Below are 6,055 nucleotides of genomic sequence, written 5' to 3' on the forward strand. Positions count from 1 at the left end.
GATGTTTTGAGCAGGCAGTCTAGAGGGAAGTATAAATTCAAAAAAATATAAAACCTTGAAAACCTAGCTTTGTTTGTGCAATAGGTCATGTGTGCCAAGAGGTGATTTGGAGGTGGTCCAAAAAATCACCGCATTCCGGAGGCGCCATTTGGTGTAACTTAAGCCAGTTTTTGAACATAGGTGATTTTTTCCACCACCTTCAAATCAATCAAATTTTCTTGTAAATGGTGGCCCACATGTGCCAAACATGGCTATCAAAGATAATTTGGAAAAATAATATTTTACAATGCCCCCACATGGCTTTGTTTGGAAAATTTGAAAAAAGAATATTTGGAAAAACATGGCTTTGTTTGTGCAAGAGGTCATGTGTGCAAAAGTTGGGGTCATCTTATGCATGCCCCCACATGCAACATGTACAAGCCGGACCATTCGGGTCTGCCAAGAATTCATACAACACAGCCTCATCTTCGTAGAAATCCCATTAATAGCCATGTGTGCAAATGAGCATGTGTAAAATTTACTAGGTGTTTTGAAGGTAGAAACATTAACTTGGCATATATACAAAAAAATGTGCATTGAATGCAAGTGAGCATGTGTATAATTTAGTGTGTGATTTGAAGAACAGGAGAATATGCCAAAAACACATGGCAATATGCCAAAAATACTATGTGTTTTGAACGTAGAAACATTAACTTGGCATATATGCAAAAAAAATGTGCATTGAATGTAAGTGAGCATGTGTATAATTTAGTGTGTGATTTGAAGAACAGGAGAATATGCCAAAAAAGTGCCCACCTACCAAAGCAGGATAATTCATAACACCACGGCCTGCATACGACTATGAACCCAGCCGTTCATGGGCTAGGATGCAGGCCCGTGGTGCAGAATATCGGTGCTGCTAGTAGGCCCCACGGGGCAGAGGGGAACGAGAGTTAGGCAATGTACTGCCTGCATTTGATAGAAGCTTGCGAGGGGAGTCGCAGCCGGGTATATAAACCGGTGCAGCGCTCTCTCGCTTGGTGAGGTGGGACTAAACTCCCACCACCCCACGGCTGTGCACTACGCTGTGCCCTGCGCGGCTCTGCCTTGGGCCCAATTCGGGCGGGTTGGCCCAGGGCAGCCTTACCTGCAGCGCGCTGATCTGTGTTTTATAAATTACTTTGTTTTTCACTTCTTAAGTCCAAAATTTATTTTCTTGTTTATATTTCTAATATTTAAAATCAAATCTCTTTTTTTCTATATTATTTCTAACAGTGTTTACTAAAATAAAAAAGTATGCCAAATTTTGTTGTGTTTTATTTCATTTGTTCGTTGTCTTTTTTATATTGATAATATTTACGAAATATAAACAAAAATGGTGTGTTTTATTTCAATTCTTCATTCTAATATTTATTATCTTTATTATATTTGAAATATTTTGAGTTTATAAGATAAAATGTTCTATTTTATTTCACTTCTTCATTCTAATATTTGTTCTCTTCTTTATATTTGAAATATTTTCAAAATGTAAGATAATATGCTGTCTTTTATTTCACTTCTTCATTCTAATAGATCTGATCTTTTTTATATTTGAATTATTTTTTAAATGTAAGATAATATGTTGTCTTTTATTGCACTTATTCATTCAAATTTTTCTTCTGTTTTCTATATTCTCCTCTTTTCTTTGTTTTGACAGTTATAAATTTAAATAATGTATGATATAATGTTGTCTTTTATTTCACTTTTCATGGTTGTGTGAAAGTGATTTACCTTCCCGGTCCCACCGAATGATCCCAAACTTTATGCATACCCAAGGATGATCATGGAATGCATGCATGACAAGTATCATTCATTTTCGACACTCGATGCATTTTCTAGGGTTTTTTCCAGCGACAAAACCCTACAACACTGCCCCCACACTACAACAAAATTGACATACTGTGACGAAAATCCTCATGACGATGATCGACAATGTCACATAAATTCCTAATGTGTGATGTTGTTGTAGGTGACGTCACCAAATACCACAAATCGGTGACGATGAACGTCACCAAATTTCCTCGACCTTTCAGCACACCCGGCTCCCAATTTTTGTGACATTTTGGTAATTTCCATGACAAGCCCGCTAGAGTCACTGAATACTACGAATGTGTGAAGACCATTTTTATCATGTTATGTATAGTAGTCAGACTCGCCATAGCTAGTTCTTGGGTAATTGAGCGATTGTACTCATGCATCAGTGTTAGCAGTGGGACTTGCCACAGTTTTTCCAAAGGCTGTTGAGTGTTGTATTTTTTTAATATAATATAAATAGGAAGTGGGCATGGAAATACTTATAATAATTAACTTTTATAAAGGTAAAACTTATTTTGTTATTTCTATTATAATAGGTAGTGGTTGGGCAAAAACTTGAACTGAGCGTCCGTGAGCTGATGTTGTTTATCTCAAAAATAAAAATAAAAATAAGGGAGCCAAGAGGAAATGAGTGAACATTATTTAACTGTAATATAATAAATAGTTAGTGGGTATGCAAAAAACCTTCAATGGCGCACTCGTAAGCTAATGTTGTTACATTTCTATCTCAAAAGTTAAAATGGAAATATGAGAGTCGATGGGATTTTTTAAATTCTTATCACCCACCTTTTAAAACGATGGCACACCAAGAAGTCAGAACCACAGAGCAAAAAAAAGAAGAAAAAACAGAATTCAACTCCAAGCACGGGTCAGCTAATTTGGCCCTAGGTCTCACGCCCACGCTCTGTGCCTCCAAATAAAACCATAGCCCAAAAAATCCCCAAATACAACTGTACCGACTCGCACCTGACTCAAATCTCATCTCACCAGCGGCGCCCCCAAATCACTCGCTGCCGGCCGCACCACCCGAATTCCCTCCCTGCCTCCGCCCTCTAGTCCGCCGCCACCCTCTTTCTCTGCTTCCCCGTCCCCAGCCACCACTACACTGACGCCGACCTGCCCCATTTGCTGCCTGGTCCGACCTCCATGCTACCTCCACCACCAGTTCATGGATGGCTTGTGGACCATCGCCCAGTTCATGTCTGGCGCCTTCCCAAACTTCATTTCTCACCGCGTGCCTCACCAAGATCTGAACACTGCCTCACCACCCCTCAATCACTCACTACTTGAGATGTAGATGGTGATTTACAAGATTGGTTTCGTCCAACGACCAACAAGATGGAGACGGTTGGAGATACAAGGTTTGGGAGAGGCAACCCGATGATGCAGATAGGCTAGGAGATGGGCTGGAAACTCTACAAGGAACCCGGCTACATCACCGTTAGATCTGCTCCGCTTCAACTACTCGAGGGTAATATTTTGCTGCTTCCTTTTTCTTCCATAATTTCCCGATGTAAGATTTGTGATCTGGAATTTGATTCTTCTAACCACCTATTTGAGATCTCCTTTTCCTAGTTGCAGTTCATCGATCAGGAGTAAGATCAATGTCATTTGCTCTTATCAAAGTATGTTCCGAACTGTCTAAATTTCTACAATGAATAATTTCAACTCAAGTTTGCCCTTTAAGCTGCAAGATTATGCAATCTCCAGCATGCTCAAGAACCTCTAATATGTGACTAGACTCTACATTCAGAGTATTAACAGTGTAACTGTACTAGGAATAGCCTTTTATTAGTAACTATGCACAAGAAGTCAATATTCTGTGATAACAGTTAACAAGGTAAAGATATGTCGTGGGCTTGTATCATGGGCCATACTGTAGTTGCTGAAAAACCTATATACTAAAAGGTTCATTTAGATGCTAATACTGCTCGGTGGAAGAGAAAATGATTATGTTATTCTGCAATAGTTTTTTCTCCATGTGAACACTTGTCAGTATATTGTTTCTCTTCTCTTTTATTCCCCTGTAAAGCAGGCGCATTAATCGACTACTCACCGGAGGTAGCAGTACTGGGTTTGCAATATCAAGATAATCTTATCGACCTTGCTATGTTGGTAAAGTCTGAAGCTTAAACTTTGTACTACTTGCTTGTTGCTTCTCCACTTTCTATTTTCTTACAGTCCAGTACTTGACAATTCCTTACCTGGTTGTGTATGCCTAACATTTAAGCTCATCGTGTCCTTCCTTTATGCATAATTTTTATTTTTGTTTGTTATATTTAGATTGAGGAAGCATCATACAACAACAGTGCAATTGTGCAAGTACACAATTAGCTGTAGCTGCTGGGGAAAGTGAGTAAGCACACAATTGATTAAAATAGTGTAGACAGTACTAGTACTAGTTGCTTATGGCACGTATTTGTACATAAGGTGATGAACGGCCAAATCCATAGCATGTCTGAATCAATTCAGAGACGAGAAAACGCGTAGTTAATAGGAATAAGTAGTTGTTGGGTGATGACCTCTAGATATTGCATTATTCTGAGATTGTTCAATATATTGAATGGATGAATGGATGTCACTCCTTACTAAAGAAACATTTTTGTGTTTTGGTTGGTGATTTTTTAGTACATTACCGATCTGTTTTTGTAGTGATGTGCTGATCTAAACTTTTGTAGTAACCAAAGCGTCAAACAACTATGCTTATGCAACTAATTATGAAATATGTTCAGTAGATTACTATAGTTCATTGTCATATGCTGCCCCAGTGGACTTACTAATCATTCACATGCTACTTAAAACTTTTAAGTAGCACACTAGTTAAAAGTGCAGCAGGGATCGATGTAAAAAAATTTGACTGACAATTTTTATACAAGTTTGTGTCTTCTTGTTTTGCCAAACTAATATACTGTTCTATTGGCCCATCTGGATACCTGCAGTAGATTGTGTGCTTCTTAGTGGTACTGTGATACGTTTTTATCTTGTATGTTTTCATCTCATTAAGATGCAACATGCTGTTGTGTTTCCTCAGTTTATAGGCATTGGGGGGAGTTAGCTGTGAGACTTGAAGCATAAGACATAGCATTTGAAGTGATGCAAAGGAAGCATCAAGAAGAATTGGAAGCTGTGAAGAAGAGTCAACAAAAGAAGAATGAAGCCTGGGAAAAGAAGGAACATGATATCGACAACCTGATTGGTTTTCTCTTAAAGGCTCAAGCAACTCAACAAGAATCCATTGTCTTGTCTATTGTCGTGTCAAACTTGAGTCGGTGTTATATTTATTGTCATTTCTGTTTAGAGGATGATTTGGCTTAGAGATTGAATATATAAAATGATTTCTCTTTCGTTTCATAATGTGATTTGGCTCACAATTTATTTATATAATGTGATGTGATGTGAATTAAATACTTATTGTGATATGGATTTGCAATATAGTGGATCTGATAATTCATTGCAAATTATTGAAAATATTCTAAATGTATTTTGATGATGTCATCTTCATCAATAATGAAAGTACTGATGCTAGTGTTGGGGTAATCTGTGCGGGTGTTTATGTGGCATAAAGTCAGTAACGTCGCTCCATCATTGAATATCGTACAATATGTCATCTTTGCTCCCAACTCGTGACATTAATCCACCGTCATAGAAATAACAAGTTGTTGACGTTCTAGAGAACATCACCAAAGGTACCATTTTCAGTGACATTGTTTCACGCGCGGCATCACGAGGAGTAATCTGTGACGGGGATTCCGTGACGATGCTTGTGACGCCCATAAAATGTCACTCAGGTGTAATTTGTGACGTTAGTAGCCGTTCGATGACATTTTTTGGCCCGTCACAGTAGGCCTAATCTCTTGTAGTGCCACGTGACGCAACATGCATTTTGTATCCGAATTTGTGCACACCTTTCCTGGGGGACCACATTGGCCATGCCCACATGGTCCCAAAAGTTGGGGTCATCTCATGCATGCCTCCACATGCACCATGTACAAGCAGGACCATTCGGGTCTGCCGGAGGGCAGGTCTGAAAGTGGTTTAACTTCCCGGTCCCACCGAATGATCCCAAACTTTATGCATACCCAGGGATGATCATGGCATGCATGCATGACAAGTATCGTTCATTTCCGACACTCGATGCATTTTCTAGAGTTTTTCCGGCGACAAAACCCTACAACACTGCCCCCACGTGACGCAACGTGCGTTTTGTGTCCGAATTTTTGCA

This window comes from Triticum dicoccoides, chromosome 4B (genome assembly GCF_002162155.2).
Source record: "Triticum dicoccoides isolate Atlit2015 ecotype Zavitan chromosome 4B, WEW_v2.0, whole genome shotgun sequence".
Lineage (NCBI taxonomy): Eukaryota > Viridiplantae > Streptophyta > Magnoliopsida > Poales > Poaceae > Triticum > Triticum dicoccoides.